The 18,583-nt window shown below is 47.1% G+C and overlaps 1 protein-coding gene across 3 annotated transcripts in view; it reads left to right on the top strand.

Annotated features, from left to right (window-relative positions):
- Positions 1-18,583, top strand: part of Tns3 (tensin 3) — a 230,020-nt gene that overhangs the window by 28,215 nt on the left and 183,222 nt on the right. For all 3 annotated transcript variants that reach the window (XM_038325227.1, XM_038325254.1, XM_038325246.1), the window contains exon 2: positions 15,432-15,543. The gene's annotated coding sequence lies outside the window, so the exon portion shown is untranslated. The remainder of the gene's footprint in view (positions 1-15,431; positions 15,544-18,583) is intronic.

Here is an 18,583-nt window from a genome sequence, read left to right as displayed (position 1 = left end):
GCAGTACAAGGGTGAGTGTGGCCTGCCGTGACCCAGGGTGGCCCCTCTGATGTTTTCTTTCCAGGATCCAGATGGGCCTTTGCTGTTGTGTGCTGGCTTCAATAGGGGAAGTTGGCTTGTTTCTAGTCTGTAGAGCTGAGGAGGTGTGAACGAACTTGGGCCAATCCCTGGGCTTCCCTGTGGTTTCTGGAAAGGAACTGAACCAGATCTCTCTGTTGGAGAAACTGTTCCAGCTGTACTGGCCACGCTCTGTGGCTGATAGGAGACTGGGTAGAAACCAGGCTTAGGTTCTTTGCCTGGGCGAACTACAGGTGTTCCATAAATGACGTTTGATTGCTAACTTTAATTTTTAAACTCAAATATAGTAATTGTAGATATTCATAGAACACAGCAGTGAGTCTCTCAGCTCAAGCATGGTGTTTTGATATGGATGTGCATTACATACTGATAAAAGTGGGGTAATTAGCCTATCATCATCTTAAATGTTTATTCTTTCTTTGTGGTGAGAGCGTTGAAATCTATTTTTCCTCCAGGAGGTGGTGGCACACGCCTTTAATCCCAGCACTGGGGAGGCAGAGGCAGGTGAATCTCTGAGTTTGTGGCTAGCCTGGTCTACATAGTGAGTTCCAGGAGAGCTACACAGAGAAACCCTGTATTCTCAACTATATCAGCCTTCTGAAGAAAGATTTAAAGAAAACAAAACCAAACAAAAACCCAGAGACAGAAACTGGGGTTCAACCTGAAGGTCAAAAAAAACCAAAATAGCCAGCCACTGGCTCTTACCTCCACCTCAGTCCGGAATGGTGATCTTGCCTCCAGGAATCTCAGAATAAGACTCTATGAGCTGTCTCCTCCCGATTTATATTCCTCTCTAGGGGGTGGGATTAAAGGCGTGCACCACTACTGCCTGGTTTCTATAGCAAGCTAGTGTGGCTACTGGGATTTAAGGTGTATATTATTGCTGCCTGGACTGTAAGGCAGGCCAGTGTGGCTGTTTTACTTTTCCGATCATCAGGCAAGTTGTATTTATTAAAATACAATTGAAATGCCATTATAGCCTCCATTGCAATAGAAACTCAGAACTTACTTGCATCTAACAAACTTTGCACCGTTGGTCTGCCCACTCCCTGGCCCCCTCCTGCCCCTGTCCAGATGGTGCTAACCACCTCTTTCCTCTCAGTTCTGTCAGATTGTTTTTTTTTTCCATAGTAGATATAAAAGTAAGCTCTTGTGGTGCTTGGCTTTCTGTGCTTGGCTTATTTCAATAACCAAAGTTCAACTTAGATTGTTGAAAATGGCAGGATTTTACCCTCTTTACGACTGAGTACTAACCCATTGGTTATGTATACCGCATCACCCTTATCTATTCATTTGTCAGCGGGCCCTTAAAGTGATTTAATCGCTCCTGAAGCTGCCAAGACTTTGAGTCTGATCAGGTTATTAAATTTCCTGGAGCCACTATTTTTATTACTTTAAAATTCCTATTTGTTATTTTTAAATGTTATATATATATATATATGTGTGTGTGTGTGTGTGTGTGTGTGTGTGTGTGTGTGTATGTATGTATGTGTATATATATATGAGTGTGCATGTATGTGCACCTTATGTGTGCTGGTGTCTATGGGCTGGAACTGGTGCTCCTGATGGTTAGGAGCCACCATATAAGTGCTGGGAATTGAACCTGGATGGCAGTAGTCTCCTCCTCCCTCCGTTCCCCCTTCCTCATCTTTTGAAACAAGGTCTCACTAAGTGTCCCTGACTCGAATGAAATTCCCTGTGAAGTCTTGGCTGGTCTTCACAAGAAATAGTCCTGTTTCTGCCTCTTGAGTGCTAGGATTAAAGGTGTGCCATGTCCAGTTTAGAACACAATGGTGGGTCATGTTCTACAAGGAGTTCTCTAACTCAGTGTGGGGCACACGAGAGCATCTGGCAGCAGTAAAATGCTTTTGAATGCACGATGACCAAATGAACCTAAGCTGAAGCGCAAGGAGACTAAAGCGTTTCCTGCAGCACTTGCTTGGGTCCTGCGGCTTCTCTGCATGCAGCCTTGGTTCTGAACACAGCGTGCACACGTTGCACTGCACAGGCTGTCTTGCAGCGCACTGCCAGTTAAGACACTTTGCCTGGAACAGCACAGACTCCAGACTCTTAGGTACATTTCGGTGTTTTTAGTGTGATGGTTTTCTGCTCTTATAGAAACATAATGGCCTCATTGCTGAAAACAAAGCTTTGATATGTTTGGGCCATCATCTTCCAGCATTAACAAACTAGCATTTTTATATTATACTGTGTTGGAATATTTCCATGTGTCTTCTTCCTCCCTCTGCAGTGGTTGTGTGTATCCTGGCTCTGTGGGATTAGAAATCTGTCACCCCAGGCAGGTCACTGAGGGACAGACGTTCCCTTCTACTTGGTTGGCTCAATAAACACACAGAGCATTTGTTATGCATTTATCACATTTAATAATTGAATAATTGCTTTTCAGTCCCACCACTCCTTTCTTAGAGTTAATTCCTCCACTGGGAGGGTGAGACTGTATTTGAGTAGACAGCCTGGTTGGTTTGGGCATCTGGGTCAGAAAGCCATAGGAGGGTGGCTTGGGAACAAAACTCCTGTGTTTAGAAAGTTTCATACCAAAGGGCTAGAAGCTCACAGTAGGGATGGGATCTGCAGGAAAAGCAGTTTTTCTTTCCTTCTCTAAGTCTGGGGGAAGGAAGTATATGATGGGAGAAAACAGGGGAAATGGAGCATATTTCCTCAGCGCTGGTGGAACACCCTGCTACGAAGTCAGAAGTCACCATCTGTTGTTGACAAAGAAGTCTCCAGATGTGGCTGCATAGACTGACAGTTGGCCCTAAGCTGTTGTCCTGACCGATGTCTTGAACTCTGTGGACAGTGGAGGCGTGTTGGTGAACTGGTAGACTAAGGCCTGCCCCCTGAGGTCAGTGGCTCCAGGATTCTTCCCAGAGGCAGTGGATGCCAAGGCAGATTTTATAAAACACAATGTCCCTTGGAGGTAAAAGCAGTGTTAGGGGTGGAAACACATAGGCTGCTGTCCTACGTCCATCTTAGTGGTAACAACTGTTTTTCTACCACGTACTGTGGGTCAAGCACCTCAAATGCAACATCTTTAGTTTGTTCTATTGCTCTCTGATGTGTGCTCCTTGTCCCCAAGATGTTTCTGGGAATGAGAAAGCCAGTTTTAGAGATTTCTGCAGGTAAGAGCTGCCAGTAGCTTCCTGTTAGCACTGGCAAAGGCTTGCACGATCCAAGGTCACGGTTATCTTGACCTCTTGATTGACATGGGAGTCTACCACCTTCTCAATCATAGACTTACTCTTTTCTAAGGAAGGTACTGTGGGGCTCTCTACGCTCCAAGGAGATCAGTGCTAGAGGATGTGTCTCTGCCTGTGACCCCACAGAAGCCCCTACAGGATGAGTGAAGCTGGTCTCAACCCTGCCTTACAAACCCTGTATAGCCCTGCCCCATCTTCTCTAGGAGCATCTCCTATTGTTTTGCCTATCCCTTCCTGTTGAAGAAGGCCACTTGTTGTTTGCCAGCTGCTCAGCCCCGAAATAATCACACAGATACTATATTATTTAAAACACTGCTTGACCCATTAGCTCTAGCTTCTTATTGGCTAACTCTTGCATCTTAATTTAACCCATTTCTATTAATCTATATGTTGCCTTGTGGCTGTGGCTTACCGGCTAAAGTTCCGGCATCCAAAGTTCAGGCGTCTCTCTGGCTTGTCTCTGACTCTGCCTCCTTTCTCCCAGCATTCAGTCTAGTTTTCCCTGCCTACCTAAGTTCTGCCCTATCAACTGGCCAAGGCAGTTTCTTTATTAAAAAATGGTATTCACAGCATACAGAGGGGAATCCCACACCTTCCCTGTCTTACCAGGTAGGAGGTGCTGACCCCATGCAGACTCTAACTATGTTATTTGTTTGTAACAGTGGGGATTCAAGGACTCTATTGCCTATGGTTTGTGATGGAATATTTTTACTGTTTTGCCATTGGCATCCTCTGAGGGTTAGGCTATAGGCTCCAGGCTGTCTCCATTGTCCTTGTGGTGTGCTCTTCTGTCATTCCTGTGGGTGCGACCTTGCCACAGGCTCCGTTTCTCTAACCCTGACCCCTGTGGACAGAGCTGAGGGTAGCTGTCTGTCTTACTCTCACTTTTAAGTGTACCTATGCCAAGAGATGAGATTCACTGCTGCCCCAGTGTGTCTGCCTCCTGTAGAATGTTCTCCCTACTCCTCTAAGGCAGGAGGCTCCAGGTTTCATTCTCTTGCAGGTATCCAGTCTCCCATCACGTCTCTTTCTTGTCATCCTGTTCACATATGAAAGCTTTTCTAGGCAGGGGGCTGTGAGAGGGAACTCCGCCGCTACGCTCCCTGACATACAACCACCCTTGCACACACACTCCAGACTGTTCTTCCGAAATATCTTCATAGTGCTCCAGGGGTCCAGTCTGGCCCAGTTGGGGTCTTTCTCCTGTCACTGCTTCTTGCTATCTTGCTCAGTCCCCCAACCTCTTTCCTGCATCCTGTCTCCCTCAAGCATTAGCTGGACATTAGCCACCATGTCTGGCCCACTCACCCAAACACATTCTCACTTCCTCCCTTGCCTGGAAAATGTCCCCCCCCCCCCATCCAAATCTCAGTCCATTAGCCTCCCCTGCCCCATGCAAAAAGAATGTCATTTTGCTCCTGGGGACCAAGTGCAGCCAGAAGCCAAAGGGAGACCAGTCTGGCCAGTGGGAAGCACTAAGGAGTGGGGCAAAGCAGAAAGGAAGCAGGAGGCTGAGGAGAAAGTTGTCTCTCGCTGCTGTCTGCAGAGTGGGGATGACAGAGGCTGCCACTCAGGCGTTGCATGGAATCAGCCACCACAAGAGCTGGCTGCCTACCATGGCTTCTGGATGTCCCAGGCCCCATGGTTCTGTCTGCCCACAGCTTGCTTAAGAGGTGGAGCTGGGTGGGTAAGGGTGTGACGCCACCCATGTGAGTGGCCAGGGAGCAGAACAAAGAAGGACCTTTTCTTATCAGCCTCCACACAACACTGTGCCTGTGTGGCATGGGCCTGCCGAGTGTTGCTGCAGGATCCGGATGGCCAAACGAGGAGTGGTTTCCTCTGCCGTGAATTTTGCTCTAGGACGGGAGATGTTTAACCACCGGGGATGGGGACCAGGTGGAAGGTGGATCTTCAGCTGAGCCCAGAGAAAGCAGTTGCTATCAATTAGAAAAGAGAAAAGAAAAAAGGCCCAGAAGTCAGAAGAGAGCACCATGGCTCAGAGTGGAAGGAACCTGGAGTGTGGAGCCCAGCTGGGAGCCTGGCTGAGGGGTCGGTAGGGAGGCCAGGGAACGTTCGAGAGAGGTGCAGTCAATGTGGGCAAGTCCCCTGGTTTCAAGGCTCTGGCTGGACCTTGGCCCAGTGTCTTTGGCTGTCATTGTTGATTCTCCCCAGGATGGAGACAAACCAGTTTGCTGTCAGGAGCTAGAAGGTGTATCACATTCACGTAGTTTATAACTGGTAATAAAGAGTAGGCGTTTTCTGAATGGCGTGTTCTTTTAAATAACTTCCGGCAGATTCAGGTATGCCTATAATAAAGAGGCACCCTCTGATGTTCGCCTCCCTGTGTGGCAGGTCTGAGCGATGCCTCAGCCTTCCTACTGCTGGAATCACAGACACGAGCATCCACATTTGGCAGTGCCTGCCGCTTCATGGTAGTTCTGAGTGGACCTCAGAGTGTGTGGAGCACACACTCTCCCTCAGAGCTTATTACATTAGAACACCGCGTCTTCAGGTTCCTTCTGCTGGCTCTGCCATCACCTTAGTAAGGCGCTGATGCAGTCAACACCTCCTGATAGACAGGAGAATCACTGCTTCCTGCCTTCTTGGGTTTGATGTGGGGATCCAGAGTGAATGCAATCCTACTGTCAGGGATCCCCAGGCAGCGGAGGATAGAGACGGTGCATGCGGGACTATGACGGAGAGGCTCGCGAAAACCAAGGCTTAAATTAGTGGCTACAGGGAAACAGGAATGATGAAGGGATACCGAGATAGTGATAGATGACCACAGAGAAAGTGGGTAAAGATCTTAGTTGAGGGGGCGCGGAAGAGAACACGTGCACATCTGCCTGGTGATAACTGCATGAAGATTTGGCGTTCTGGATGGCATGGTTAGCTTAGGCAAATTCTGGTTTTCTTTCTATTATTTTTTGTAGTTGAGACTTGAAGAGCAGCCATTGCTGCCCCACTGCAGAAACAGAAAGATGGATATTTAGTGCCAGGACCTGAGAGGTTGAATTGATGGCTGGAATTTGCACATGTGGTAACCATAAAGGCCCTTGCGCCCACCCAGACTGCCCTCCCAGCTAAGGCATTTGGGCACATGGACTCAAAGTCAGAGTGTGAGATCCACAGAGCCTGGGCTCTGGGAAACTGCAGGCTATTAGAATGCCACATGGGCTGGGAGTGGCGCCAGGGCCACTAGGGCCTCAGGTTTAGAGCTACATGCTCTTAAACTGCGACTCTATTGCAGGGGTCTCCTCTGCTGCAACGAAGAGACTTGAGCAATTGCTTGAACTTGAACCCATCCTTCTTCAAAGCAGTCGTTCTGTAGTCTGAGAAGTTAGACTTGCCTTGTTTGAAGCTTTACTCTGCTGCTGTGGAGATTGCTTTTAAGGACACAGTCCCACGCAGGTCCGTAGGCCTGGGGTAGGAGAAAGGCTTCCCTTGATAGGAGTGTACCTTCTTTGCTTTTAAAAGGGACCCTCATTCATTCTGGGCTCCTGGCTTGCCCTCCTCCATCCCAGTGCCTTTATCCTGCCCCCACTCTTGGTTTTTAATTTTTTTCTAATACACCAGACCGTGAGTTTCGGAAAGGTTGAGATTTGTCAGGATTGTCCAGCAGCGGGTGGTACTGAGGATGGGGAATGGACACCCACACCCAGGTGTGCAAAGTGGGCAGTCATTTACTTTGGGCTTTGCCCGAAACCCCACAGCCACCAACCTTTTCCAGTAAGGTCACCCACCCCCCACCCGGTTTATTTTAAAGCTTCAGAAGCACATTGGTAAGAAGCCCTCTCTGCCTTAGTGTTTTCCCTCTTCCTACTCCAAATGCACTCTGGCTGGGTCGTGTCGATTACGGGTCGATACTTCCCAGCGCAGACTCAGGGTGGACTGGAGAACAGTCAAGATTTTAAAATGCCAAAAGCCCTGGGAACCTGCTGCGTTTTGATTCTCTTTAAGCCCCTGGGCCAGCGCGCCTAGAGGTTTGAAATCCTAGTAATGCCGAACCCCGAGCCAAGCGTCGGTAATTCCAGTCAGATGGCGGCAGGGAGGCGCCCCCACTCCCCCCACCCCCCGGGGGAAGGCGTTTCTTCGCCCACTTCTCCCGCGTCTGGCTGAGCAGCGGTGCCCGGCTCTGGGCTGCGGTCTGCGGGGGAGGGCGGGCTAATTCGTGTCAGATGGAGGGCGGCCGCGCGGGGCCCGCCACTCGCGCCTGGCTTTTGTTCCCGGCGTCTGACTTCTGACGGCTGGAGCTTTTGCAGAGCCCGCCTGAGACGCACGGGACCAGGGCCTGGCCCACTCAGGGCTTAGAGCCGTCGGTGCCCCCCGCGATTGCCCGTGGAAGGGGGGCGGATCGCAGAGGTAGCCATGCGGTGGCGCGCGTTGGCCCCGGGCCCGCCCGCGAGGTTGGCGCGGGAGACCGGGGCGCGTGGGCGTCCGCACCAGGTGAGTGTAGCGCTGCGGGCGGATAGGGCTTCCCCGGGCAGGCACGGGGGCGTCCCGGGTGGGCTCCCTAGGCACTCGTGGGCTGTGAGCGCGCGCGTACCCCGGCTGCTGCTCATTCGTCTGACTGTGCTGGGCTGTGAACACGAGTGTGTGACAGTGTCTAGGGACCGAGAACCGGATGCAGCCTACTGTCCGGGTAAGGCCGGGGCAAGGTGGGAGTCAGGACAGTCCTTGCCCATATGAGTCCAAAACCGCTGGAAAAGGCTTCTTTGCGACTCTTTCTCTGCAGCGGAGGCGGGCAACTGGCCATTGCGCAGACTCGCTCTTTCGCGCGCGTGTTTCTTGCCGAGGTTTCTTGCAGATGACCCGGTCGCGCCTGGAAGAGGTCTAGTGCAAGTTTCCGGGTCTTCCAGGACACCGCAGCGTCCTGTAGATCACAAGACCATCCTCTGTGGCTTTCAAATTAAACAGGCGCACGGTAGAAGCCCCACCCCCTTTTCTATATCTTATAAATCCAACATCAACTTCGATTGTTTTCCCAGAAAACTTTTGGGAGATTCTGTAGAGTGAAAGGTCCGTATGTCAGCTTTACTTGAGCAGCCAGGCGTGGCTTTTCTAAAGCAGTGTTTCTCAACTTTCCTAATGCTGCGACCCTTCAATAGCAGTTCCTCATGTTGTGGTGACTCCCAACCATAAGATTCTTTTCTTTGCCCCTTCACAACTGTAATTTTGCTACTGTTATGGATCGTAAATATCTGATAAGCAGGGTATCTGATATACAACCCTCATGCAATGGACGCTATTGTGACCCACAATTTGAAAACCACTGCTCTGAAGTGTGAGACTAATGTTGCGTGCCTGTGTGTGTGTGTGTGTGTGTGTGTGTGTGTGTGTGTAGGGGTCTCTCTTGCCCTGCGAGTCTGCCTTCTGTGGGTAGGTCTGGGGACAGCTCTGCAGACGAGAAGGGTTCTGGTTTGGTTGAGCTGGGAATGTTTTTGATCAGTGTTGTCTCCCTAGAATGTTAGCTAGCTACCCCAGTTCAGCTACATTTGCTTCCTGTGGTGGGCTGAATATTTCCTGAAGGGAAAATATAGCTCGGATTGTGCAGACACATCCTTGTACTAAGAAACTACTTAGCCACGATGACCTTTGGTGGAGAGAACCTGGCTGCGGGTTCCCTGTGCGGTTTTGCTTTTCCCCTGAGCTCAGGGCTTCCCTACCGTCCAGAGACCTCACTATCAAGGCTAATTGCCCTGGCCCTCTCCCGGTGTCCTTGTGGAATCAGCAGCCTTATTGGTTAGGCTTCCATAGTTTGGCTCCTAACAATTAAATGCAATTTAGGTTCCTGAACTGGCTTTGCCAACTGCTTTAGCCTTGCTGACCCTCCTCCCCCTTTCTGGGAGAAATGAAAGTGCGGCATCAGGTGAAGACAGGGGCAGGCGATCTAACTCTATCCAGTCTTCTTTCACAAGAGATGTTATGTAGGGTGCACGTGAGCAGATGTTATTACACTATCTTAATAAACTCCCTGGGGAGCCGGCAATTGAAATGGCTGAGCAGGCACCACAGTGCCCCTGCTGTTTCCACTCTGCCTCTGCTGTTTCCACTCTGCAGCTTCTAACTGTGGACCAGTGAGCAAGAACCTCGTAGGGAAACAGTATCTCTTTCTCCTGGCTTGGAATAAAGGTGTTTGTGACCACTGAAATGTTACAGTATCTCTCCCTGGCCCACAGACTACATACAGTCAGTTCATTTAGTGCACAAGTCTTAATTGAGGGACTGTGGTCTGCTATCTGCCAGCTGGGCAGGGCTCACAGAGGACAAAGGCAAAAGAGCTTGGCACCCCACACCTAGGGTATGGGGGTCTAGCACAAGAGAAAAGATTATAAACAAAGAGCAGCGAGATTGGGCAGAAAAGGTATGTGCCAGCCTGGGTGTAATGAAGGGTGAATTCCCATGCCTGTCTGAGTGTGGCACTGGAGTGAGCCTTATCGCTCATTGGTTGCCTGTGGGCTCTAGGTCTTGCATGTCAGTCTCCATCTGTAGGTCTGTGGGGATTGTGATAACTAATAACTACATGTAAGTGACTTGCTATGTGAATGTTTCAGACTCTTGCAGGGCTCTGGATACAGGGTGTCTGCTATCAAGTAGGCAATATCTATTTTGACACAGACATAAGAAGGAGTGGCAGAGCCGTTGCAGAAGTTTCTGCTGGGTTCAGGACACTTTCTCTTTCTGTGACAGTGTTTTCTACATCCTAGCAAAAACAGGGAGATAGGTAGGCTGGGAAGTGTCCACACAGCCAAGGAACTTGAAGCCTTTGAAAGAGTCTAAATCTAGAAATGGCCTCTGATGCTCTTGGATGTGGCCAAGGTTTCTGAATTTCAGTCAGGAGAGCTCATTGGTGACATGTGGACGGAATGATGTGGTCTTGCACCCCCCCCCCCAGCTTTGCTAAAGGTTTTTGTTTGTTCGTAGATCTCATCAGATTTTTCTATCTAGGCTGTCAGACTACCAGGAAGAAGACTATTTTACAGCTTTCTAAAAGGGGGGCCTTTTAATTCCTTTTCTCGCCTCATTGTACCTTTTAGACTCTCGATGTGAAGTCTTGATTAGGCTGCTGCAGATCTTAAAAGGAAGCCTGGGCTCCTCTGACTAAGGATGTTTGCTGTAGGGTTTATCTAGCCACATGTGATCACTCAAGGAAGCCTCTTTTTCTCCCTGTTTGAGATTTTATCAGAAAAGGATGCTAGATTTTGCCAGTGGGTTCTTCTCATTGATTTAGAAGACCAACTGGTTCCCTTCTTAGCTTATTAATTGCTTTTTTGATAGTTTTACTTTTTGAGACAGGATCTGGCCTCTACCATTTCCCTGTCTCAGCCTCCAGAATCCTGGTATTTAATCGATTGATATTTTGAATGTATGAACTCTTGTATTTCTGGGATAAGCCAAGTTTTCACGACATAGTATGTTGTAGATTATGTAGGCTAACCCACGGGTTATTTATTTTGTTTACAACTGTTTGGGAATTTTCCAGAGCTTGCTGTTTGTGTTCCCAATTTGGTTCCATTGTGGTCAAAGAAGATTTCTTTTTTTTTTTCCAGTGGGACTTGAATGCATTTTGATTTGTTCAGACTTGTTCTGTGTCCACAATAGGGCTGAACACGCCAATGCACTTGAAAGAATGTGTGTTCCCTTGCTCTTAAGTCAAGTGTTCAGTTTCTGTTAGGTCAAACTGTTTGATACTATCATCCAAATCATTTGTATCCATGTTTATTTTCTGACTGGATCTGTTGATTGCTGAGAGAGGGTTGCATAACAATGCCCCCGACATGGTGGCTTAACAGAAATGCATTCCTGAAGCAGTGCTGAGGAAGGACACAGACATCATTCATGGTGTGGGCATGGTGGGTTTGTTTTGTGGCCTCTTCTTCACTTGTAGGCAGCCATCTTCTCCTAGGTCTTTATATGGCTATCCCATTGTGAACACAGCTTCTTTGATGTGTCTTCTTCTAAACCATGACAATTGTTTGTATTATTGGGTAGCTCTAAGGTATCCTTGACCTACACCTCATAGGGAGATACTAAAAGCCTGACGGTGAGATTTTCAATAAAGGACCAATGTCTTCTGGGAGCAGCATTGTCTGTCCGTGTACGCTGATTCCATTTAAACTTTTTTAAGAAATATATGTTTAAAATCAGTTCACTTCACAAGATCGTGGGTTTCAATGTGGTTCTTTCCTTCTTCATTCCATAGCTTGGGCTAGCTTCTTTCTACCTCCTTTTCTCCACCTCCCTTCTTCCCCACTTAAACTTTTCCACCCTTGGTCTTCTGAGCCTTTATTTTCATATCACACATGTTCTCCCACAGCCCCGATTTAAGCCCCCTGCTCCCTCGATGTCTTGAGAGGGCAGCTCAAGTGTCTAGGCAAGAGATGGAGCTATGGGAGGCCCAGCCTCTAAGACCCCCAGGCCTGTTCCCCCAAAACAGGCTAGAGAGGGAAGGTACCAAAGGTAACCCAGTCTAGACAGTCAAAGGCCAATGCAGGGAAAAATTCTAGTTTTCTTTCTTTCTTTTTCTTTTTTTCCCTCACTGGGCAGTCCCAAGTTAAACATATAGATTTAAAATTTGAAGCTAGCATCCATATATAAGAGAGAAAATGCAGCCTTTGTCTTTCTGGACCTCATATATGTAACTCATTATAATGTTTTCCGGGTTCATCTGTTTTCTTTTGCAGCTGACTAAAATTCCTTTATGTGTATTTCTTCTTCATCATCCATTCTTCAGTTGAGAAAACGAGGCTGAGTTGATTTCATAACTACTATAACACATTGCTTTGTATTGGATGGTTAGTTACCTTTTGGTGGTTTCTAATAGGACAAAAAGTGCATATTTACCCATGATTTGCCGTTTGGGTGTTCCTCATTCTGCTATAAAGTCTCTATTTCCGTCTTCCTTTTATCTGAGGACCATTTTAAGTATGTCTGTGGTATTTGCCAGTTGTTGGCAAGTTCTTTTAACTTCTAGCTTTTGAGTAAATATCTTAATAAGTTTGTAAAAGTCTTTCAATTTTGGAAGATACATTGACTGCAGAGTTTAAATTGGCTGGTTTCCTTCACTGTTTTGTACTGTTTCACTAACTTCTCCCAGATGTTTTCAAATTTATTATTTTCCTAAACGTTTATGCTCATTTTAAAAATTAGGTACATGTGAGTGTGTCTGTGTGTCATAAAAATGGGTGCCCTTGGAGGCCAGGAGCATCACATCTTGGACTAGAGTAACAGGTAGGTATAAGCCGCCTGTTGTGTAAGCTGAGAACTCATCTGAGGTCCTCTGGAAGCAGTCTGTGTTCCTAAGGGCTGAGCCATCTCTCTGTCCACGTAGCTGAGCAATCTTGAAGTGAGAAATCTTGTTAATCCTAATTATTTGTCCTCTGGATGTGATGTGCCCCCCAAACAGTGTTTTTAAGATTTTTCTTTTTGTTACTGGGTTTGAGTAATTTGTTTTCATGTGCCTTAGCATAGTTATAGCCAATTTTTGTTTCTTGGCTCTATGTCTTTACAGTTTTCCTTGTATTTCCACACATATTTTAGTCATTATTTCTTCCAGTATCTTTTCTGTGCTTTTGCCCCATTGGGGCGCCAAGTAAACATTTATTTGTCTTGCACAGCTCTAGACACTTGTTTGTTTGTTTATATGTACATTATCTCATTTTGTTGCTTTATTTGGGAGGTTTTCATTGTGATTTTTTTTTTTGTGGGAGGGAGCATTTGAGACAGTATTGCTCTGTGTAGCTTTCAAGTCTGTCCTGGAACTAGCTCTTGTAGATCAGGATCTTGTAGATCCTTTAACTCACAGAGATCAGCCTGCCTCTGCCTCCCCAGTGCTGGGATTCAAGGTGTGCGCCACCACCACCGAGCTTCTTTGTGATTATTTTTTTTAAGTTCACTATATTTTTTGAGTCATTGTCCAATAATTATATCCTATATTTTTTTTTTACCTCTAAAGTTTGCTTGTTTTTTTTGCGATCGTTTTCTTTGGCTCTTTATGCAGTGTTTAGATCTCCCCATTTAGAGAATTGTAATACAACTGTAATCGCGCCCTCAATGTCCTTGTCCTCTAATTCTGACTTCTCAGTCAATTTCCATCATTTTTTTCCTTTTAGTTATGAATCTATTTACTTTCTTGCCTCCTTGAGTGTCTGATAAGTTTTGACTTGGTGAATTTTACCTTGTTTGGATTCTGGGAAATTTTATGGCCTTTGTGGTATTCTGGTGTGCTTTTTCTCTGAAATGCAGTCATGTTGCTGGACAGCAGTAACAGCCGTGGGGCAGTGTTTTTCAAATTGCTTACGCAGGCCAAGGAAGGTGTTCAAGGTAGAGCTAATTTTTACGAGGCATGGTCTTTCTGCATCTCCTGTAGTAAAACAGGGCATAGCTGGGGTTCCTGACCTACAGCAAGCAAGCACTGTTCTCAGCTCTGGGGGAGCACGGGGCCCTGTTCCTCTAATTCTGCTGGAGAGGCATAGGGTGTGTGTTGGAGGGCTCGGGGGTTCTTTTCTATATCCTTGATGGTCACAGATATGCTCTTCACTACTGGTGCTTTTTAAGAGCTTTTCTGCAGACCTTAAGAATTCTGCAGCTCTTTGGCGGTAACCTGTCTAGGAGACTCTTCTTGCCTTCCTCAACAGAGATATCTCAGTGGACTCAGCTTGGATCTTCTCTGCAGCCTAGAGAGTCTCTTCAGACAGAAGTGGCAGTAGGAGTGAGTGAGACAGGAGGTTCACTCCAACTAGGTTCACCCTACCCAACTTATTCTTCCCTTTGAAGTGCAATCATGGGTCCCTGAACAAGGATGCAGTTAGTATGTACGTCATCAGGTGCAGTTGTCATTGTGATGGTATCACAGAGTCTCTTTACATAAACTACAAGTGCCCTAAAATCCCCAAGTGGAAAGGCTTCAGCCTCATTTCAATCTCATGGCGGGGCATTGCTGACCAAAGCATCCTCATCACAGCTCTTCATTTCCTGCTGCAGTGATTTCAGAATAGTGCTTCTGTTTATTTTGTGCATGATTTTAGGTGTGCGAATACATCTAGTCTCTAGTAATACTTTTGAGCCAGCAATGAAAGATCCTGTAGATTCAGAGCTAAGTAAATAAAAATGCTGTCGTGGTGGAAGCAGGTTGTCACATCTTCCCGGGATTGTTATTTTATTTAGATCTACTAAATAAAATAAATACTAAATAAATAAAGTCCTTCCTGCAGCCCTGGGTACTTTGTAAATTAGGTTGTCACAGTTTTTAAAGTTTGAAAGAAATTATCAAGCTTTTTTTTCCCCCAAATCAATTGTTACTGAGAGCATGAGACATGATGTATTTTATTTTCTCAGTGAATGTAAGTTGTTTTGGTGTGTGTGTGTGTGTGTGTGTGTGTGTTTGTGTGCCTGCGTGTGTGCTGACAGTAACCACATGGTTATTAGTTACTGATCATGCCCTGTCATCAGTAAATAGGCATAGGGATGTTTTTAAAACACAATGAACTTTTCTAAGAGCCCCAGACTCTGTAAACACGAAGTTGACGGATGAAAGTTAATCTCCCCATACAAATACTTGTCATCGTGGTTAAGGACGGAGCATGCGTTGTGGGTCCCGGCTCATCCTAGGCCTGTCTTTTCTACAGAAGAGCACATCCCAGCACTGCTGGCCTGCAAATCTCTGAACCTTAGTGGTTATTTTGGGACACCTTTGAAAGAAAAAAATGTTCAGTGCCTCTTAATTCAGTACCTCTTAACTTCATTTTGCTCTGTGCTAATCATTTGTCCTAGAAGAAAAAGCCTGAGGGTCAGGGAGGGGTGTGTGGTTACTTTGTTATTACAGTAGATGATGTCAGGCTGGAGGCTGGAAGGAACATAGTATCTATCACCTAGGTAGCCGCCTAAGGTCTCAGTCCTGAAGCATCCCAGGGGAGATGCACCCACTGACAGAGGGTGAGCTGCCCTCTGGATTCCAGAATGTCATCCACGGACTCTTTTCCGGAACTGTAGTTTGCTTGGTAAAGCTCCTCTTTCAGCCCCTTTTAAGGCTCACTAGATTTATTATCTCCTAGGAAAGAAATGAAAAAAAGAAAAAAAAAAAAAAGAAGACGCCACGAGCTAAAGTGCTGACAGTTTCTTCCTTTACTCTTTCAGCCAGAAGAATTTACTACATGTCCTCACAGTTTTAAGAAAAAGGACTTTAAAAAATCCAGAGTCTGTGGAGTGTGCAGACAGACCATTGCCGGTCAAGGGATCGCTTGCCGAGGTAAGTCTATGCCCTTGAACTGCTCACCCATTAGACTCTGGGGAAGGAGGCGGGGGAGGGGGGAGTAAAATGAAGACTGCCTTTCGCCTGGGAGTTTCCAAGAGTTAAGTCATGGAATTTCCCTTTGTGCCTCTCTTCACCCCCACCTGGCAGGCCTTCCCATGTTTACACAGATAAATACTCCTAAGGAGAATTTCTAGAAAGAGCTGAGCTATTACCATGGGAAAGTAGGTTGCCATGGGCAATTTGTGACTTCATGTCAAGTCTTTTATAGCCTGCACTTCAAATCTTACAGTGTGTAAGTGAAATGCCTATTCTTGTGTTGGGGTTCATTTGTTGTTGTTGTTTTAATGACATTTATTTTATGTGTCTTCCCTCCCTCCCTCCCTCCCTCCCTCCCTCCCTCCCTCCCTCCCTCTCTCCCTCTCTCCCTCCCTCTTTTTTTTTCCTGAGTGTATGTCTGGATAAAAGTGTTGTATCCTCTAGAACTGGAGTTACAGACAGTTGTGAGCTGCCATGTAGATGCTAGGAATTGAACACAGGTCCTCTGGAAGAATAGCCAGTGCTTTTAACCATGGAGCCGTCTTCCAGCCCTAGTTAGGGTCCATTGTATGTTGGCACCTTCTTGATGCTTAAACCTTACAATTAGTGCAACTTTGAACTCTTTTCTGACTGTACACTGATAAGTCTCCAAAATGAACGTGTAACTGACTTCCATCACACAGCCTTTAAGGATTGGGCCTTTGGGGAATGATGAGGACTGTTCTTCCGTATCCAGTCCATTGTGGAGGTTTAGGGTTTCCTTCATGGTCAGTGTTAGCTCTGCCTAACCTCTTGTCTGCCTAGCTTGGAATCCGAGTGCTGGGATTTGTAGTGTTCACTGCCACCCCCAACAGTTCCTTTGTGGACGATTTTCAGGGTGTCCCTGGTAGGCCTCTGTAGCCTTAGGACCTCCTTGGCTCTTTTCTCTCTTTTTGACCTCCTGAAGTTTTGGAGTAGAGAGAAGATGTACCATGGCGAGCCAGGAGTGGGCTGAGAAATGGGCCCTCTTAGGATCTGTGTAGAGTTAAGGGCATCTACCTGGTCGGTAGTGTTACGGTTGGATGCCCTCTGCCACACAGTGCTAAAGAACATGCTAACTGCTGTCCTGTGGCTTCCATCCTAGGTCTGCTGAGTGTGTCTCCCGGGTACCTGAGCCCCAGATGTCTCCTCCCATCCTAGGTCTGTTGGGGAGGGGTGTCTCCCTGTTTACCTGAGTCCCAGTTGTCTCCTCCTAACCTATGCCTGCTGGGGGTCTCCCTGTTTACTTCAGTCCCACATGTTTCTTTCCATCCCAGGACTGCTGGGGGTCCTCTGTGTCTCTTGTTTACCCCCATGAACGGTATCTCTTCCACTTCACTCCTACCCCAGCTTCCTCTTCTCAACCCATTCCCAGGCCTCTCACCCCCTGTAGTGCAGGGCCTCTTCTGCCATTTGCTTTTTTTTTTTTTTTAAATGTTTTATTTATTTATCATGTATACAATATTCTGTCCGTGTGTATGCCTGTAGGCCAGAAGAGGGCACCAGACCCCATTACAGATGGTTGTGAGCCACCATGTGGTTGCTGGGAATTGAACTCAGGACCTTTGGAAGAGCAGGCAGTGCTCTTAACCTCTGAGCCATCTCTCCAGCCCCCTGCCATTTGCTTTGAGGCAGTTTCCTACAGTCCAGCACGGCTTTAAGTCATGACTGGGAAGATGTCATGGATACTGAGGTCAGCTAGGCAGTGGTGGGTGGGTGGGGCCTCATTGATTGGGGAGGGGCCTCCATGTGCCAGACTGATGTGTAAGACAGACAGTGGGGAGTGGCACAGCCACAGGAACAGGCAGGGTCTCTCCGTCCTTTTACTGATGGCCAACAGGAAAATTGAAAGGATCTGAGGGCAGATCACTGGTGCCCATGAGGTGAACAGAGCTCTTTGATTGTTAGCAGAGGTGACCTTGCAGGGAAAGTGCTCCGAGAGTAAACACGTGCTGTGTAAGCCGGAGGATCTGAGGTTAGTTCCCAAAACCCACATAAAGTTTAAAAGAATCAACTGGCTCCTTGAAGTTGTCCTCGGCCCTCTGCCCATGTCCCACACGAAATCCCCTATAGTAATGTTAATAAATAAAAATAAATAAAAGTAATTGGATCTCTAAACATGACTCTCAAATCTGAAAATGAGAGGTGAAGTGGAGTTGAGGCGGTCCCTTGAGTCAGCATTAGCTAGTTATGTGCAGCTTGGGGACAGTGTAATAGTGGGTCCACTGAGTCCATATAGACCTGGGCTTTCTTCTGAGCGGCAATCTCAGCAAAGACAAAGTTTGCTTCTCCATCTTGGACTAGAACCCACAGAGTGATTGAACCAGAGGGCTGGACGGATGAGTGCAAAGCATTCCTCCAGCTTTGCGGCATGCCTGTCAGAGCTGTGTCTCCCAAGATCCCTTTGTGGAAAGTGCTCTTACGGTGGTCCCGCCTGTCTGATACCCACACGCGTCTTTTTCTAATATGTAAGAACAGCTCATGTACAGAGATCTGGTGGGAGGGCTCTTTAGATGAAGAACTTTTGCTTTCCAACCCCTCCAGCAGTGACTGGCATGCGCCATGTTCATTGCCCCCAAGAAGAGTCCTATTTCTTTATATAGTGAGTCCTGGGTTTATTGAGGAACTAGCCCACACAGCCTTCTTCCTGTCTTAATATGCTACCCTTAGCACATCAAGTAGTTTCTGTTACTTTTACCTAAAGAGAATCAGTGAGTAAGAGCAGCAAGGAGAAGTCGAAAGCAGTGTTGAAGCTCTGACTTGCCGTCCGTGTGTGCTGGTTGGGTGGGAGCTATCGTCTTTCTTTTTCTGGACAATGCTCATTGTGTTAACCCTGTCATGGCCTGGCTTGGGGGTTCTTGCAACTTCTGCAGACTCTATCGGTGATGTTTTTAATAAGTGGTCCATGAAGTGTCAGGGATTTCAGTGGGCATGTCAGAATGGTATGTGGTTGTATGTATCTGACTGCCTGTGCTTGGTG

The sequence above is a fragment of the Arvicola amphibius genome, chromosome 1 (genome assembly GCF_903992535.2).
Source record: "Arvicola amphibius chromosome 1, mArvAmp1.2, whole genome shotgun sequence".
Classification (NCBI taxonomy): Eukaryota; Metazoa; Chordata; class Mammalia; order Rodentia; family Cricetidae; genus Arvicola; species Arvicola amphibius.
Note: the sequence above shows the minus strand (reverse complement) of the source record. Positions and strands in the feature narration are given on the sequence as shown.